We start from the raw sequence: 19,697 nt of genomic DNA, 5'->3' as shown, positions 1-19,697 counted from the left end.
TGGCGACTGCCTGTGATGACTTGGTTCTGTCTTCATGGTTGGAGGCAGCAATGGTTCTGAATGCCGGTTGCTGGAAACCAAAGCACAGGAAAGGGCTGCTCTTGCACTCGGATCCTGCTTGTGGGTTTCCCATTGGGGCATCTGGCTGGTCACTGTAAGAACAGGTAAAGGGTAAAGGGACCCCTGACCATTAGGTCCAGTCATGGCCGACTCTGGGGTTGCTTTATTGGCTGAGGGAGCCGGCGTACAGCTTCCGGGTCATGTGGCCAGCAGGACTGAGCCACTTCTGGCGAACCAGAGCAGTGCACGGAAGTGCTGTTTACCTTGCCACTGGAGCGGTACCTATTTATCTACTTGCACTTTGACGTGCTTTTGAAGTGCTAGATTGACAGGAGCAGGGACCGAGCAACGGGAGCTCACCCCGTCGCGGGGATTTGAACCACCGACCTTCTGATCGGCAAGTCCTAGACTCTGCAGCTTAACCCACAGTGCCACCTGCATCCCTGTAAGAACAAGAGGCTGGACTAAATGGCTCTTCCTTGAGTCTTATGTTCTCACAAGTTGCTTACCAACTTAACCATCGGCCTCAAGGCTGAACTACACCACACTTTCTGGGTGAGAGACATGCATTTTGAGTTGGACTCTGTTGTTGAACTGGAAAAAGAAGGAAGAATTGGGTAAGGGAGCCTTCTTGCACTTCTATGCATTCTCATTCCGTTATGTGTGGCAGTTCTGACATATATATTTTTTAAAATCTCATTTAAATGAAGAGGATTAAGCTCTGGATTCTTCCTATAGTTTCTGAGCCTGAAAATCTCCAAAAACAAGTATTTGATGAGCAAAGGGAAGATCTTAAAAAACAAAACGAAGCAAAACCACTCTCTGGGAGACCCAATCAAGGATGAGCAAGCCCATTTTGCTTTTATTCACACAGCCTCCTGCTAATGACAACAGATGAAGCCAGGTGGCTGCCTTTATATCAAATGGCTCTTGAGCGTGAGGCAAGTGCTGTTGAAGGAGGAAGGTCTGATGCTCTTGGAGATGTTCTGACATGTGCAAGATTCTTTCCCTGGCATCTGTCGGCTAATCTGCTGTGCAGAGCAAATGGTTTATAAAATACAAGAAATCCTGGAGAGGGTGCCTGAAGGAAAGGATATGGGGCTGGCTGAGGCTACTGATGGCTGCAATGCTTCTGCATAAGTTGCTGGAAACTGCAGGAAGGGAGAATGTTCTCATGCTCAGGTCCTGCTCACCGCCTTCCCATGGCCACTGTGAGAACAGGATGCTGGCCTGGCCTGAGAGGCTGACACCAGTTTCCATGTTTTAAATAAAACATGATAAGGGATCTCTTTGGGGGTAGATTAAAATCCATGCAACACTCCAGGGAAAGACGGTTGCAACAGGAGGCTGGGGCGATGATAAGCAGTCCCTGCCCGAGCCGCCAGTCACTGTTTGGCGAAATGAACTCAGCCCCTAGAATGACAGGCAGCTCTGCTAAGGTTCTGGGACAGCTGGGTCTGGGAGCCAGGGAGGTGAGCAAACAGATGTGGAAGGAAGGAGTCAGGGAGACAGCTCCGCGGGGACTATTGGGAGGGCAGAACAGGCACCTGGATGCAAAGGGCCTCTGACGAGGGGTGACACTCGCTCGAAGGGAACAGAGAGGAGCGGAGATGCACACAGAGAGAGAGAGAGAACATGGAAGTGGGGGGAGAGAAGACTGGTGAGGAGAGACAGGCTTGCAACTGAACAGGTTCCAAGCAGGGCTGCTGCGATTTCCAGGCTCACAAAAGGGGTGATCTTCCTTCGAAACCCACCCGACGACATCAAAATGTTCCAGCATGTGGTTGGGAAAAAAGTGCTTTGCAGGAGGCAGGGCTGGGAAGGCTTGTGTACTCGGCATCAAAGCTTCCTGTCCAAGAAAATGAAACTGAACCGAAACCAGATTCTGCAACTGTTCAAGAACATTGCACAGATTTGCTCCTTTTGCACGACTTATGGGTTCAGGATCAAGTGTGAGAGAGAAAGAGGGTGCGGTGGGGGAAGAGGGCAGGAAATAGATGCCGGGCAGGAAGACACAACCACACTTTGACCACTGGAAAGTCCACCTCAGCCTCCCCAGATTTCCTCTGAGACAGCCAGGCTAATCTTGATGGCCATAAGAGCTAGAAACTTGCATGGGCTGTTTATTTAAAGACGGAAACATGCACACACATGAAAGAAATCCTCCCAGGTTCCTGGACACAACCCACGCTTGATATTCACACAAGGTTACATGGATGGCATTGGCAGCTGGGGGAGCAGCCTGGTTAAAGAGCAAGTCCTGGTTTCAAGCTGAAGATCAGCTCTTTCGTGGTGGCCTCAAACAATCCTTTGGCTGCAATGGGAATCCCTCCCTCCCTTAATTCAGGATGCTACAGTCTACAGATGCTGTGGCTGCCTGCCCTTTCCCCTGAGCTGTAAAAGCACCTTCAAGAGGGTGATGGGAGGTGACACAGTCGTCTTCCAGATGTGCAAAGAACCACCTTTGCCACACTAAACAGGACAGCAAGCCTCATGCTCAGATCTGAAGCATAAATGGAAACCTAGGAAGCTGCCTTATAAGGAGTCGGACCCACTACTCCATCTAGCTTAGTAATGGCAACACTGACTGGCAGCAGTTTGCCAGAGTTTCAGGCCTGGAAAAGCCGGGGATTGAGCATGTGGTGTTCTGCATGCAAAGCTGCTGAGGTTACAGCTGGTCCCTTTAAAAACAAACTAAGATTGTAGTCCTCATGGTTCTGAAGAAAGGGCTAATTTAACAGGAACAGAGGGACCTTCCCTGTACCAGACAGGACCCCTGAGCCCATTTAGCTCAATTTTGTCTTCGTAGATGGGCAGAGGCTCGCCGGCGTTTCAGGAGACCCACCCTCAGCCCTATCTGGAGAAGCTTTCAAGGACTAGACTTGGGATCTTCTTCATGCTCTCCCCATTGAGCTATGATGGCTCCCTCCTTCCTCCTCCCCCTCCTCTGAAGGAGGCCTAGCTTAGCTTGTCATTGTTGTTGTTCAGTCGTTTAGTGGTGTCTGCCTCTTCGTGACCCCCTGGACCAGAGCACGCCAGGCCCTCCTGTCTTCCACTGCCTCCCACATGCTGGTAGCTTCGAGAACACTGTCCCACCATCTTGTCCTCTGTCGTCCCCTTCTCCTTGGGCCCTCCATCTTTCCCAACATCAGGGTCTTTTCCAGGGAGTCGTCTCTTCTCATGAGGTGGCCAAAGTCTTGGAGCCTCAGCTTCAGGATCTGTCCTTCCAGTGAGCACTCAGGGCTGATTTCCTTCAGAATGGACAGGTTTGTTCTTCTTGCAGTCCGTGGGACTCTCAAGAGTCTCCTCCAGCTTGTCATTATAATGTATATATACCAAGGGCTTTGAGATGCATATAAAGTCAGGCTCAGCATGATTAACTGGACTTAGATAAGCAGCTGACTTTTAAATGGGCGAGCTGAGATCAAACAGTCTGGCACACTCCCATTAAAAGGAAGAGAAAACCCCCCAGCTCTGATGTGCAGCTTGTCAGCCAAGAGGCAGCGTCCCAGGAAGGGCAACGCTTTGGCCCAAGACGGCTCCAGCCTCCAGCTGACCTTCTGAGCTAGCTTTGAGCTGCAGGGCCTCCCTCTCATTTTTGCAATGTTTTGTCCTGGTTCTGCCAGGCAAGAGGAGGTTTCGTGGGCGCTAACACCTTCTCAGCCTCCGACATTTCTAATCCCACAGGTATTCTGCTCTCCCTGCCACCCAGGTTATCCTTTTTCTCCTGTAGCAAAACACACTGGCTTATTTTGGCCAAGTTTTTCTTCGCAGAATTACTGACTCCTGTCCTGGAATATTAGTGGAAACAGGAGAGGGAAACATCTGAATTGTTCACCCAGTCAAAAATCTGGGGAACGGATTAGGTCAGAAGTAAGGAAGGAATTCTAGTTTAGTATTTTGTCGAGATGATGCAAGTGCCTTAACAGTTAAAGGGGGCGGCGGGGGGGAGAGACAATGCACATTTTGTAAAGTTGCATCTCGCAAAATGCACTGGAATATTTTTTAGGATTCTGCAAGCACGTTTATTAACTGCGATGATGTCTTTTTGATGGGGGTCTGATCCAAAGGGAGACACACACACACAGAGCTGCCCCTCAGCCTTCTTCCTCGCCAATTAAGCTGATCCACACTGCAGCATATAAACCACAACTCAGAAGTATATAATTGTAGAATTGGAAGGGGTTCCCCAAGGGTCATCTAGTCCAACCCCCGTAGAGCAGGAATCTCAGCTAAAGAATTCCTGACAGATGGCCATCCAACCTCTGCTTAGAAACCTCCAAGGTTGTCCTTACCGTCATAAAGTTCTTCCTAATAATGTTTAGTTGGAATCTCTTTTCTTACAATTCGAACCCACTGGTTCAGGTCCTGAAGCAACAGAAAACAAGCTTATTTAAGGGATTGCCTTGGAAAGTGGAGGACTCTCCTTCACTGGAGGGTTTTACGAGCGGTTGGGTGGCCATTTGTCATGGATGCTCTGGTTGCAATTCTTGCACTGCAGGGGGTTGGACTAGATGACCCCTGGGGTCCCCTTCTATGATTCTATGAACTTCAGAACTGAGGGAGGGCTTTAGTGCGCTTGAGTTATCTGCGCAGCGGAGTTCACTTGCAGAAGTGGCCCTGGGGGTCTTGGAATGAGCTCTTCCGAAAGCCAAGCGGAGGCGAAAACTTTCTGTCCACTATCGGAACCCGAAGGAAGGAAGGATGAAAGACAACTGGAAGCTGTCAGACGAACTGGGAGCCTTTTAATAGGCACAAAACTGCCTGGGGGTGTGTGGAAAGGGAAGAGGCTGAACGTGAAGGATCAAGGATGTTCCCACTTTGGAGAGCAGGCCATAGACAGGGCCACCTGTGCCTCCCAGCACAACCATGAAGGATCTGACGGAAGGCCAGGCAGCTGAATCACCACAGAAAGGATGACAGCCCTTGTCATGAGATGCAGAAACCACACGAGTCCAAAGCAAGGCAGGCAGAGAAAAGGGTTTCAGAAGTAAGAAGGATGTGGATAAAATTCAACCGAGGGGGGAAGGGTAATTGCCGAATGACGCACACAGGGGGAAAAATATATACAGTATAAGCCAATCTCTTATTTGCCTGCTATCATTGGTGTTCTGAGTTGGCTGCTGTCAATCAAGGAGAGAGATCTTAAGGCTGCCTTTCCCCTCCCCCTTTAACCTGAAAGCAGTAACTTTCGAATGAAGGAATGGAGGTGAGGAAAGGAGATATTCATTTATTTATTAACTTTATATTCCGATCCCCATCTGAAGAGCACACGGCGGAAGAGCATAAACTTACAAAATGATGACATAATAAAAATGAAACAAAAACCAGTGACTCTCCCCTCTGGCGAACACACTGAAAGGGCCATCAATTGCACCTCGAAATGTGCAGTGAAGGGACCACGTGAGTCTACCTGAGGAGAGCACAGGTAGGCGACAGAGAGGCTTTGACCTGGCCTTGGCACATCAGAAGGGAGGTGTCCCCATGCCGCAAGTAGGGTCAGTTTGGAATGCCTCTTGGTTTCTCCAGCCCAAGGGCCACATTCTCTTCTGGGCAATCTTCCGAGGGCCACATGCCAGGGGTGGGTGGAGCCAGATGGAAATGTGGGCGGGGCAAGGGAGGTGAATGTCCCCCTTGTACAGTTTCGTTGTACACACTCTGGCGTCCCTCCCTCTGCATCCTCCATCCAGGATCAGGGCCCAAGGACACATCCCAGCCGGACAAAAATATTTGGGGCTAGTGAGGGGCGCATGTGGCCTGCAGAGTCCCAAAGGGCAGATTAGAGAGAGGCAGAAGAGACTGAGAGCGGTCGCCCCAAGTTGTCAGGGGTGTGCAAGAAGCCGAAACAACTTGGCTTTAGAAGGGCAGGACAGCATTTTGGAAAGCACAAATGAAAGCTTGGAGACCACAAATTATTTGAGGGAAAGGCAGTTAAAGGTGTGAGCTGTGAACCAGGATGCTTGTTCTTTGAACCCTGCCTCTGTCTGCTTTTGTCCTTCTCTGTAATATGGGGGTGATCACTTTGCCACACCCCGACAAGGTTGTTGTAAAAATGAACTGGCCTAAAGATGTCATTTTGGAGAATTTTGGTGCATCGTGTGAAACATTTTGAACAAAAGCCCTAACATAAAAGGAGGCCTGTGGGCTCAGATCAAAGGTCCACCTATTTCAGCACCCTGTGGTGAACACCAAACTCACAACAGGATGTGACAACAGCAGCCCCCACAAAAAATGACCTCCAGACTTAAACAAAGACTAAGCACTAAAGCAATAAAGCCCAAACTACGTCCTGCAAACAGAAGTCAATATAAGAACATCAGAAAAGGTTGGCGGCTGGGTCAGGACAAAGGGGGCTCATCCAGTCCAGTTCTCCCAGGGGCCAACCAGCTGCCTTAAGGGAAAGTCCACAAAAACAGAACTGGAGTTTAACAGCGACACTAGTCTCCCCTCCTTGCGATTTCTACAAACCAGCAGGACTGAGGGAGGGACCCACAGTGATAACTTGCAAGTCAGTTTATTAAGATGGTCCCAGACGGCAAGTAAGACAAAGTGTGCCCTCTCTGGAGGACCCAGATGACAGCAGATCCCGCCCCCCACAACACACACAGCAATGACTCTGCAGCAGCAGCAGCTTCTCGTGGGACTGGGTTGTCTGAAGGGGCCCATTGTCTAGCAAGACTCCAACGCCGCTGTCCGAAGCGTGATGGTATCTGGACTCAGCGGACACAATGGGCCCCTTTGCTGGGGCAGCCCTGCTTCCACGTGGATGTTGCAGCGCGGACATTGAAAAAGTCAAAAGTCACGGCGGAGCGAGGAAGAGGCAAAACCAGCCCGACTCTGCAAATGACCCACGTGGGGCAGCGGGACCACAGGAGGCAGCGACAGTCACCAACCTGGATGGCATGAAAAGAGGGCGAGCCAATTCAGAGAGGAGGTTTTGGAGCAATGTTTCCGAATACCAGTTGCTGGAAAACACTGGAGGCAGAGAGTTGCTCTTGTGATCGAATCCTGCTTTCTGGTTTCACACACAGGCACCTGGTTGGCCACTGTGGGAACAGGATACTGGATGAGATGGGCTATGGGCCTGATCCAGCAGCCAGGCTCTCCTTACACTTTTACGACTTCAAGGGATGCGAGCAAGGCAGCGTGAGCCACCCAAGAGATAATCCTTTGCAAGCCCACCTGCTCTGCTAACATCCTTTGTGTTTATCCTCTGCTGCCTGTAGCCATGATGGCTAAAGCGGCCTTCTCCTTTCTGTGGGGACAATCCCACCCCCATCCTGACTCTGCCACAGTTCTTGGAAGTGATTCACGTCCGACAGGGGTAGCTAACGTGGTCCACTATTCTGTATGTTGCTGGACTCCAGTTCCCATCAGCCATGGGTCAGGAAGGATGGGCATTGGAGTCTGAGAAGACTAACATCAGCTACTGACCCTCATGCTACGGATGTAAGAATAGCCCTACTGCTGTTCAGGACAAAGGGGACACATCTAGTTGAGCACACTATTCTTATAGTGGCCAACCACATTCCCTGGGGGAAGTCCAGCAGGATCAGGCCCAAAGGGAGCACAGCTAGTCCAGCATCCTGTTCCCACAGCGAAGAACCAGATTCCCCCATGGGAAACCTGGAAGCAGCACAATCCTTGGCACCTCCAGGTAGGGCTGGGAGAGACCCTGACCTGGAATCCTGGAGGGCCACTGCCAGTCCGTGTAGACATTACTGGGCTAGATGGACCAACAGTCTGACTCAGGATAAGGCGGCTTCCGATGTTCCTGGGACAGGAGCACAACAGCTGTGTGATCCCAGCAACTGGTATTATTCAGAGGCACGATGGTGGGGGAAGGAGGAGCGCAGCCACCCTTGCGGCTCATAGCCATGGCTGGTCTCCTCCTCTGGGAAGTGATACGATCTTCTTTCCAAGTTTTCCAAGCTGGGGGCCATCGCTACTGCCTCCTGGGAGAGTGAACGCCATAATTCAGCTCTGCACAGAGCGTGGAGAGCGGATTTCCTTTGGTCTCTCCTGAATCTCCCAACATTTAGCTTCCTCAGATGTCCCTGAGTTTAGTACAGTGGTACTTTGGGTTACAAGGGACGTGGGTGGCGCTGTGGGTTAAACCACAGAGCCTAGGACTTGCCGATCAGAAGGTCGGCGGTTTGAATCCCTGCGACGGGATGAGCTCCCGTTGCTCGGTCCCTGCTCCTGCCAACCTAGCAGTTCAAAAGCACGTCAAAGTGCAAGCAAATAAATAGGTACCACTCTGGCGGGAAGGTAAACGGCGTTTCCGTGCGCTGCTCTGGTTCGCCAGAAGCGGCTTAGTCCTGTCGGCCACATGACCCGGAAGCTGTACGCCGGCTCCCTCGGCCAGTAAAGCGAGATGAGCGCTGCAACCCCAAAGTTGGTCACAACTGAACCTAATGGTCAGGGGTCCCTTTACCTTTACCTTTTTACCTTGGGTTACAAACACTTCGGGTTACAGACTCCGCTAACCCAGAAGAAGTACCTGGGGTTAAGAACTTTACTTCAGGATGAGAACAGAAATCGCATGGAGGCAGCAGGAGGCTCCATTAGCTAAAGTGGTACCTCAGATTAAGAACGCATTAAGTCCATAACCAGAGGTACCACTGTATTTTGAGAGAGGGAGAAAAGCTTCTCCCCATCCACTTTCTCCAAGCACGGACAGGAGTCTCCTGCCAAATGAGCCCAAGGTGGCCCAAATTGCAAAGCATCACAGAAGCACCTGTCCAGCTATCCCTGAGGACCAGATGCTGGCTTAAATGCACCTTTTGGCCTGGTCCTGCAAGGCCCTGGCTTCTGACCGAGTGTTATTAGAGGAGCCCATTTCAGCTTGAGCAGGGTGCATTTACCCAACATGATTTATTTATTCCGTCTGTGTGGAGAGCGCATCTCGGTGGCTGCCTCTCCCGCTCCGAGGCACGAGGTATCATCCCAGAATCCTAGAATTGTGGGGTTGGCAGGACCCAAAAAGGCCAACTCCCCGAGATGCAAAAGTATCCAAACACCGTTCGCAACGCCACAGCAAAACTCCAGCAAAGCGGGATCCACAGTCCCTGTCAATCAATATCAACTAAGCATCAAAAAGGAGGCAACAAATCTGCAAATCAGCCGGACACCAGGACACTGACACACACATACACACACACATGTAAACAGAAAATGACCATAAGATAAATGAAAAGTTGGTTATAGATAAAGAACAGTCCCACCTCAGGGCTGTCCACAACAGGATGCCAAAAAGACAAAGGCTTTTTCCTGTTCAGTTGGTACCTCAGAAGGCAAAGAGATGCTCAGGAGGACATCAGGGTGGGGAGGGGGAGCGGTAGTGGTGGAAGGAATGCCGTGCCAGGGCAAGAACTGAAGCTTGATCTGAATGAACAGCTTGAGGACTAGTCCCTTGGATACTCTGAACCCAGTGATTGAGGGGTGTCCATCTGATCTGCTTCTAGTTCCCTCTTGGCTGGGGCAGGGAGAGCCGAGGGAAAGAGTTTGGGTGCTGTTCCTGCCGACCAGGGTGGACATCCCCATTTGCTGACTGAATTTATATCCTGCCTGTTCTCCAGGGAGCTCAAGGTGCTTTTTCCAGAGCACCATCCTCACAACAACCCCAGGAGGTAGGCTAGGCTAAGTGCGGGGGGTTTGAACCCGGGTCTCTCCCACACCCCACACTCCACAGACATATCCAGGCTGGTCCCCTTTACAGAAGGACTTTGCTTAGGTACCAGAAACTCCCAGGTTCATATCTGCAGGCAGCTGAGAGTGCTGGTGGCTCATTCCTCTTTTCCCGAAGTTTTCTTCCAGGGCTCTGCTTAGCCTGCCATAGAACTGTAGAGCTGGAAGGGACCCCTGGGGGTCATCTAGTCCAACCCCCTGCACTGCAGGAATCACAGCTGTTCTTGGGCCTTCTCTAGAGTAGAGAAGGTCTACCGTGGCTCCCTGGCAGAGCCCCTGCTCTGCTTGCAGACCATGCCAGGCTCAATCCCCGCTGGCATCGCCAGGTAGGGCTGCCGAGCCAGGGCTGCCAGCCCGTGCAGGAAACACTGAGCCAGGTGGACCCAATGGCCCGACTCACTAGAAAGCCGCTACCTATGTTTCCTAGATTTGAGGAGAAAGTGGCAAACTGGGAGGAGCCCCACCCTGTGCCTGCTTCCTCTCAATTTCAAGCTCCTTGGGCAGATGGCATCAAGTCTGGCTGACCAGGGGCAGAGTTAAGTTGCAGGGGGAGGAAATAAAAATGGGGGCCCGAGAAAGAGCTAAAGAGTTAGACTAGGCAGCAGGGACAATGCCCCGTTGGGCTCTGGCTGGCTCTCAAGGCGGTTGGCACTTTTAGAGTTTTGCCTGCACAATGTGGTTCACTTTGGGCTTTTTTTTTTAACGGGGGAGGGGGCCAGAAGGGGAGAGGGGGCTGGCGATGGCCTGGGAGCCCCGAGAGCAAATGCGGGCGGCAGGGTGGGGGCAAAGGAAGCTGGGGGGTGGGGGAGGGCGCCGAGTCCGGGGCAGAACATCTGCTTTGCATGCATAAGGTCCCGGGTTCAAATCCCCCCTTGTCTCCATCGACATCTCCCTGAACTTAGAGCCTGGAGAGCCGCCGCTGCCGCCGCCGCTGCCTGCCCGTGTGGACAGTCCTGAGCTTCTCTGGTCCGAGTCAGGCGACGGCTGCTGAGCTCTGTCCAGAAATCTGCCAGGGCAGCAGTCCAAAGAGGAAGCGGCAATGATTCAGCCCGGGATCCGGGTTTGAGTCACCCTCAGCGGGCGAGGGGGGCTCCCCGCCTTGGGCGCGCCCCGGAAACGGGGCTCTCTGCGTCCCCATCGTCGCCCCCGACGCCCCATCGCCCCAGCGGGCGGGCGCGGGCGAGCCTCTGGCCATGTGCAGAGAGCACGGAGCGGCTGCGCCCCTTTCGGATGGATCTCTCCCTGGCGAGGGATGGCTGAGCCGGAGGAGAGGCGCTGGACTTACCGGCGGCAGGAAGCGCCGGAGCAGGATGGGTCCCCCTGGGCACGGCGGGCGGCGGCGGCGGCGGCGGCGGCGACCTCGTCCTCCTGCCCTCCCCGGACGGGACGCGCCCCTCCAGCCGGGCGCAGCGGCGGCGGGCGAGCGGCTGTCTGTCTGTGCGCGGTGGCGGCGGCGGCGGCGGCGGCGGCGGCGAGGCTGCTTCTCCTTTGGCGCTGGGCGGCTCTCCGGGTCACCCCACCCTCCTCCCGCTCTGCCCTCCTCCGCGCCGAGTGATGTCAGCGGGGGGAGCCGCGGAGAGGAGGAGGAGGAGGAGGAGGAGGAGGCTGGCTGGGGCTGGCTTTTTGTGCTGATGCGCGAGGCTTGGCAAAGCAGGAACCCGAAACCAGCCCCTTTCACACGTGACGCTCCGGAGCGCGCGTCTCGCCAAACGACCCCCGGAGACGAAAGGGCTCTTTGGAGGGGTCAGGAGACGGGCAGCCGCCCCGGCCTGGCCGGGAGAAAGGAGGGCAGCAGCGGGCATCACCTCCCGCCGCCCCATCTTTAAACAACAAAACAAAAATAGCCCTAAACAATTAGGGAAGATGCTCGTCCTTTCGGGTGGCGGCCCCTTTGTCCTCTGCTGGGGGCAGAGTGGTCGGAAGCAGCCATATACCGAGTCAGACCCTGGGGGTGCATTTAGCTCAGCGTCCCCAAGAGAAACCCAACTTTTGCAAAAGTGGCTGGAACAAGTCCTTCCGAACCCGAAATGCTTCCTGGTTTTTGGAGTCTGCATTAAACCACTTGGTATCTGCTCTGATTGTTGCTGGTGTCAGGCCTGAAGACCTGGTCCTTATCAAGGCCGCTGTGAGTGAGGGCAGGGCGCTTGAGTAGATTAGCACCAGGACCACCGCCTCTTGGGCCTGATCCAGCGGCTTTATGACTCCAGGTGAAGATGCCCAGCCTCCTGAGAGACTTTTAAATCCACCTGATCTCAGATCTGTTCCACGCTTTTAGCTACCTCTTTGCATCTTCTATGCTGCTAAATTCTCCCTGCTGCTAAATTTTTCATGCAGGGCTTCCTTTACTGTTTCCCATTGTTCCATGGCAGTTATTGTATTTTTAATGTTTTGTTGCTTGGCATCCAAAGAGCACATTGCGTTTGGGCAGCAAATGAGTGCTGTAGATAAATATAGTCCAAAATACCAAATACTATTTCACACCAGCCTAAACATGCTGTTAAGAAATAAGGAAAGATAATTGTAGAATAAATAAATACTAAATACCATTGCATGCCAGCTGTCAAACACAGCCAGGTGGCCAAATGCTGTTGCATGTTAACTTTCAAGAATAACATGGCATGGCCTCGGTGCAGTATTATTCAGTATTGAACTAAAATGCCATTAGGCGTCAAATACAATTTATTTGCGGGATATTCAATAAAGGTTTGATTGAGTGAATGTGTAGGGCTGGGACACCTATGAATCTTTTGATACTGTTGGACTCCCACCTCCCAGCAGCTTCAGGATGGTCAAATATGGTAGGAGTTGGGAGTCTGGCAACATTCAGAGGGCCACAGATATTCCCTGTCTTTGGACAAGGGTACATGTGACCCCCAAATGCTTGGGCACAAGTTTCATTTTGGCTGCCATTTGCTTGCTCAAAATCCACCAGCTGGGTTTGGAGGAAGCTAGCAGAGACATCACCTTGCCAACAAAGGTCCGTATAGTTGAAGCTCTGGTTTTCCCAGTAGTGATGTATGGAAGTGAGAGCTGGACCATCAAGAAGGCTGATCACCGAAGAATGGATGTTTTTGAATTATGGTCTGGAGGAGACTCTTGAGAGTCCCATGGACTGCAAGAAGATCAAACCTCTCCATTCTGAAGGAAACCAGCCCTGAGTGCTCACTGGAAGGACAGATCCTGAAGCTGAGGCTCCAAGACTTTGGCCACCTCATGGGAAGAGAAGACTCCCTGGAAAAGAGGCTGGTGTTGGGAAAGATGGAGGGCACAAGGAGAAGGGGAGGACAGAGGACGAGATGATGGCTACCAGCATGAGGGAGGCAGTGGAAGACAGGAGGGCCTGGCGTGCTCTGATCCAGGGGGTCACGAAGAGGCGGACATGACTAAATGACTAAACAACAACAATTTCCCTCTCCCATCAGCTGATGCAGTTGCATGGGCCAGGGTGGGTGGGACCTTTCCCATGTTAAGTTATTGCCTTCCGTACTGCCAGGAAACCTTCTCAGTGTGACTTGAGAAAGAAAGGAGGAACTTGAGATCTGAGCAAGCTGCACCTCTTTCCTCCCACTGTTCCCCTGCGCACATCGCCCTGTGGCCGGCCATGAGACGGAGATGAGATCAGCTCTTACACTTGCACTTCCTGAGATCAAGCGGCAAGTTTCCATCCACAGAGGGATTCTCAAGAACCTTTCGAGACAAAAGAAGAATGGCAGACGAAATTAATGGCCTGTGCAGAATTGGACAAAATGACAGGAAGGATTCGAAACCTGCGGGAACAGAGATTCACAGAAGATTGGAAGAAGTATATGAACTATTTGAAGAGCAACTGTAACCAAGAAATTATGCTAGTAGGACTACAAGAAGTTTTGTAAGGAGAAATATACGAAGTGTTACAAAGTAGAAATAGGTAGAGATATTGATTATGAGTTTGAAATGTAATAGGGAAGATAAGAAATGCATACTAAGAGATTAGATTGGAAAATTTTCAGACAGGATTGATGGAAGTCAAAAAAATTGAATAAGATGTAAAAGTATGTTTAATTACTGTTGAAAATGATATGTTAAAACACACACACACACACACACACACACACACACACACACACAACCTTTCAAGACTCATAGCCTCTCCCCCTCCGTGGGTTTGTCCAGTCCTCTTTAAAAGCCACACAGGTTGGTGGCCTCCTGCAGATGCGAGTTCCATAGTTTAAATTTGTGCTGCGTGAAGAAGGACTTCCTTTTGCCTCTCCTGAATGTTCCCACATCCAGCCTCCTCAGACACCCTCAGGTTCTAGTGTTAAGAGAGAGGAAGGACCACATTTCTCTAGCAGCTTTCCTGCAGAAAAGTCACGGCAAAGATATTTTTATTTCAGAGGCAAGTGTGGAAATGATGCCAGCAAAGTGCAAGTAGATAAATAGGTACCGCTCCGGTGGGAAGGTAAACGGCGTTTCCGTGCGCTGCTCTGGTTCGCCAGAAGTGGCTTAGTCCTGCTGGCCACATGACCCGGAAGCTGCACGCCGGCTCCCTCGGCCAATAAAGCGAGATGAGCGCTGAAACCCCAGAGTTTGCCATGACTGGACCTCATGGTCAGGGGACCCTTTACCTTTTTTACTGGGGGCTTCTTAGGGCTTTGGACTTTTGTCCTATTTTTTTGCCTGTTGGGTTATGTTGCTAACCCCTTCCCCATCAACCTTTTGGCATTTGGGGGGTGGGGGGTGGAGAAGCCCTGCGCCTCATCCAAAGCCCTGCAAATTAATTTGGTGTAAGAATCTTTTGCCAGGTGGTGCCTTTTCACTAGGCAAACAGCACAAACTATGTCTCCCAAGTTAAACTCTTCTGTTTTTTTAAAAAAGAGGACAGAATCCAGAGCTCCCCCTTCCTCAGGAATTAGATCTCGGGGGGATCTTTCAGATCCTCTGTGCGCCTCGCCGTCACACCACAAGATTAAGGGCATAAAAGGCTTTTACAAGGCTTGGTATTAATAGACTGGCAATGTTTCACATGCATTTTTAATGTAAACGTTGTCGGGGTGGGGGGTGCAGAATAGAGAAGAGAAGCAAAATCCCCCAAGATTCAAACGGCTTCTTTTTAAAACCACAGACCTTGTTCTGTGGCTGCAGCAAAAGATGTCCAGACCACTGACCATAATGTTCATTTGTAGTGTCATTGGGGCGGAGAGAAGTTGACATTAAATGAGAGTTGGCAATGAACAGTGTGGAGGGGAGAGGACATCACGTTTGGTTCCTTCACTGAACTAGAAGGGCCCCCCTTGGGCCTGATCCAGTAGCCAGGCTCTCCTTATGGAACCTCCAGGTCCAGAGGCAGTCTATCTAGAGTCCTGGATTCTTAAGGTTCTTTGGCCACAGTGAGAATGAGATGCTGAACTTGATGGGGCTTCCTTGGGCCTGACCCAGCAGCAGCCAAACTCTCCTTGTGTTCTTAAGGGCTGCTCAACCTGAGTTTACCTGGATGTGATTGAATCCCACCTGAAAAGAGCAAGGGGTCAGGATGCCCTTTGCCTGCTGCCTGTGTGCAAGTGATGGAGGCCTCCTTCTCCACCTGAGTCTTTAGCAGGCCCTCTGCCTCTGAGTTATGGTCTGCCCCAGCCCGGGGCATGTGTGTGAGAGAGAGATTCTATCATAAGCAGTGCCAGATTTACGTATCAGCTAAACAAATATAGCTTAGGGCCCCACTCTCTTGGGGGCCCATAAAAAATTAACGGGGAAAAAAACCATTTCCAAAATATAAGATAAAAAGCAAATAAAATAAAACCTACATGCAGCAACAGTATTTTGTGTTGTGTAGGCTCCTATGAATTATGAATTATGTTTTGAATTCTGGTGCTGGAGGAGACTCTTGAGAGTCCTATGGACTGCAAGAAGATCCAACCTCTCCATTCTGAAGGAAATCAGCCCTGAGTGCTCCCTAGAAGGACAGATCCTGAAGCTGAGGCTCCAAGACTTTGGCCACCTCATGAGAGGAGAAGACTCCCTGGAAAAGACCCTGATGTTGGGAAAGATGGAGGGTGCAAGGAGAAGGGGACGATGGAGGACGAGATGGTGGGATAGTGTTCTCGAAGCTACCAGCATGAGGGAGGCAGTGGAAGACAGGAGGGCCTGGTGGGCTCTGGTCCAGGGGGTCACGAAGAGGCGGACACGACTAAACAACAACAGGCTCCTATGATGTAAGTAAGGGCCCCCCAATCATTTTAAGTTAGAGCTTAATAATTATTTCACTATTAATATACTTCTTAATTGTATTTCACGATTACAGGTAATATACTTTTTAATTGTATTTCAGTTCAACAATTACTTTGATAAAATACATATTTTGTAATGTGCAAATGGCTTGAGATGCCTCGTAGGTCCATAAATTACCATATAGCATATATTCAACACAAAAAATAGCTGGACATATAAAGGGCCCCATTACCTTCTGTAGCTTAGGGCCTCATCAAACCTAAATCTGGCCCTGATCATAAGTCACCAAAACAGCAGAATCCCAAATCCCAAGTCTGATATGTTTAAAGTTCTTTAATGTGTTGATTTAATTCAGAAGAGGGCTGTTGTTTCCTTAAGCAGGCAAGCCCCCGTCTCAGGAAGCATAATATTCAGGTGAGGCATTCCGCAAGGTTTCATGGAATTGATAACTCTGGTCTTACGGAGGCGTGTTTTTACCCTGGAGCAGGACAAAAGAGACCCCTTGTCACCTGTCTCTGTGACTCAATGGGCCTCCCTTGGCCTGATCCAGCTGCTCTTCTGATCTTCTTTTGCCCCTTGCACTTTGTTGAAGACCACCCCTCGCTCTCTGTCTCTGCCTTCTTTTAGCTGTCTGCGAAATGGGGGTAACCTCAACCCACCCTTCCCACCAGGGCAGCCCACGGCATCTAGCTGTGAGGGAGAGGCGGTTTTTAGTGTGCTGTAGGAATGATGGATCGCCGCTTCATTTCCAAGCAGCACACGATGCAAACTTGGGACTCTGAGCCTGAATATTCTGTTGCTTTAGCATACATTATTCATACGGACCCATCAATGTGCGCACGAAACTGCCTTTGCTGATGGTGGCTATCCCTCTGCGTTTATATTTTCCGTGAGTGTCAGGCGGTGCCGAACGCGGGGGGCACTCGGACCAGAGCAGGGGCTCCCCAAATGGGTGGCATTGACCCCTTGACCTGGGGGGATGCTACGAGGCAAGGGTGGGTCGCTGGAGGAGGAGACGACTATCAGACTTTGAAAAGCTAGTATCACTGGGCCCAGCTCATCAGTTGTGTTGAATTGATTAAACTAAACCATTTTAATTGGGTCTTGAATAAATGTACTGTTGTTTCTGTTTTGAATTTTATTGTGTTATTATGTTCCTTTGTAGCAGGGATGCGGGTGGCACTGTGGGTTAAACCACAGAGCCTAGGGCTTTCCGATCAGAAGGTCAGCGGTTCGAATCCCCGCGATGGGGTGAGCTCCCGTTGCTCGGACCCTGCTCCTGCCAACCCAGCAGTTCGAAAGCACGTCAAAGTGCAAGCAGATAAATAGGTACCGCTCTGGCGGGAAGGTAAATGGCGTTTCTGTGCGCTGCTCTGGTTCGCCAGAAGCGGCTTAGTCATGCTGGCCACATGACCCGGAAGCTGTATGCCGGCTTCCTCAGCCAGTAAAGCGAGATGAGCGCCGCAACCCCAGAGTCGGTCGCAACTGGACCTAATGGTCAGGGGTCCCTTTACCTTTATGTTCCTTAGCGGGTCGTGCAAACTGTGATTCTGTTTCTAGGGTAGGGTAAGGGGATCTGGGGATGAGTTTAAGGGACCAGGGAGGCAGTCTGCCACCCCCAAAGAAGTCTGGGAACCATTGGACCAGCAACCGCATTGGACTCCTTATAGTCTACAGGGCGCAGACTTGCAACCCTCCCGATGTTCTCCGATTCCATCTCAAGTGGCACAGCCAGGGATGGTGATGGTGGCAGCTGGACTCCAAAAACATCTGGAAGGATCTGTCCTGTCCCTGGCGTGGAGGAAGGGCTGTGGCTCAGTGGTTGAGCACCTGATTTGCTGATGGAAGATCCCAGGATTCCAGACACAGCTGGTAGCAACTTCTGGGCTGAAGTCCTGGACAGCTGCTGCCAGCCAGTGTAGACAAGACTGGGCTAGGTGAACCCCGCAGTCTGACTCAATACAAAGTATCCTCTTGCGTTCCTGTCTGTGGTGTGGAACAGATGGCCTTGGGAGATGGCAAGCTCTCCTTCCTCAGATGTTTTTAAGCAGAGGTCGGGTGGTCAACCATCAGGGATGCTGTAGTTGAGATTCCCTGGGGATCTCTTCTAGCTCTGTGATATTATGACTCCCTGTTTGGCCAGATCTGAAGAGGCCTCTTCTCACGTTCTTCTACAGAGGACACCTGATGCAGAAGGTGGCCACTTTCATGGAAAAGGACTCCCTCTGGCAAGACTGGCAAAATCCCTGGGGGAGCTAATCCAGCAGTATTCACTGTGCACCCATGATGGCGACGATGATAATTTTATAATTTGTACTCTGCCCATCTGACTGAGTTGCCCCAGCCACTCTGGGCGGTTTCCAGCACACTTAAAAACATCAAACATTAAAAGCTTCCCTAAACAGGGCTGTCCAGATATCTTCTAAAAGTCAGAGAGTTCTTTTTCTCCTTGACATCTGACGGGAGGGTGTTCCACAGGGAGGGCGCCACTACCGAGAAGGCCCTCTATCTGGTTCCCTGTAATCTCACTTCTCACAGGGAGGGAACTGCCAGAAGGCCCTCGGAGCTGGACCTCAGTGTCCGGGCAGAACGATGGGGGTAGAGACGCTCCTTCAGGGATATTGGGCCTTTGAGGCCATTTAGGGCTTTCAAGGTCCGCACCAACACTGAATTGTGCTCGGAAACGTACTGGGAGCCAATGTAGGTCTTTCAGGACCAGTGTTATATGGTCTCAGCGGGCGCTCTGTCACCAGTCTAGCCGCTTTGTGCAACCAGATGTGCACAGGACCCTAGTGGGTACATGGGCAGCCTCACCCCCCACAGCACACATCAGTGCCCAGAGGTGCCCCTCCCACCTCACCCCATCTGGCTCACTGCTGGTGGCCTCTCTCTAAGCAGACCCCTGGCGGTGTGCCGTTTCCATGGCGCAGTTGACGGTGACCCTGGCAACTGCAGGAAAACAAAGGAGGACAGAAGAGCTGGTCTTGGGGTCGATCAGGTTTCCTCCCTCCATCCTCAAAAATCTCTTTCTCTGCTGCCTGCCCCAAATCCCAAAACAATCTCCCACAGGCCACGTAGGCTCCAAGGGAAGGTTCCTCCCCCCACAACACCCACCCACCCCACAAAATCCCAATGAAATAGGCATGGAAACCAAACCCAGTGTGGCCTTTTGATCTGACCAGACCTGGCATGGGGGAAGAACAAGGATGAAAGTTTTCCTCGCTCTCTCCTAAGACTAGAATTCACGGACATCCAGTGAAGGAGAATGTTGGGAGATTCAGGACGGATAAAAGAAAGTCCGTCTCCACGCAGCGCAGAGTTAGGCTATGGAACTCCCTGCCACAGGAGACAGAGATGGCCACCAACTTGGGTGGCTCAAAAAGAGGAGTGGAGGGCTTAAAATGGAGAAGCCCGCTATGGATGGCTACCAGCCAGGACGATGCTGCTGCAAAGCACAGGAAGCGAGAGGGCTCTTGTGTCTGAATCCTGCCTGTAGGTTTCTGGTTGGGGCGTCTGGTGGGCCACTGTGAGAACAGGAGGCTGGACTAGGTGGGCCCCCTTTGGCCTGATCCAGCAGACCCTTCTCATGTTCTTATGAAGAGTCATCCAGGATTAATTTCTTTCCTTGGTCCTTTTTGCCTTCGGGATTTTGAGCCCCTGCTCTCCATAATAACTGACATGCCATCATCGTTATGAGAATTTTGAGAGGTGGGGGAGAAGGGTAGCGGTGGCGGGCAGAAAATAAT

General features: G+C 51.4%; 2 protein-coding genes across 2 annotated transcripts in view; one reads left to right on the top strand and one right to left on the bottom strand.

Moving 5' to 3' along the window:
* The window catches only part of PEA15 (proliferation and apoptosis adaptor protein 15), a 60,812-nt gene extending 49,596 nt beyond the window's left edge, over positions 1 to 11,216 (bottom strand). Inside the window, exon 1 of the mRNA XM_079958538.1 lies at positions 11,036 to 11,216. The gene's annotated coding sequence lies outside the window, so the exon portion shown is untranslated. The remainder of the gene's footprint in view (positions 1 to 11,035) is intronic.
* Positions 1 to 19,697, top strand: part of LOC307205600 (uncharacterized protein) — a 286,408-nt gene that overhangs the window by 24,123 nt on the left and 242,588 nt on the right. The gene's annotated exons all lie outside the window — the stretch shown is intronic.

This window comes from Podarcis cretensis (assembly GCF_951804945.1).
Source record: "Podarcis cretensis genome assembly, chromosome: 16".
NCBI classification, from domain to species: Eukaryota; Metazoa; Chordata; class Lepidosauria; order Squamata; family Lacertidae; genus Podarcis; species Podarcis cretensis.
The sequence above is the reverse complement of the archived record's forward strand: the minus strand, read 5'-3'. Positions and strand labels throughout refer to the sequence as shown.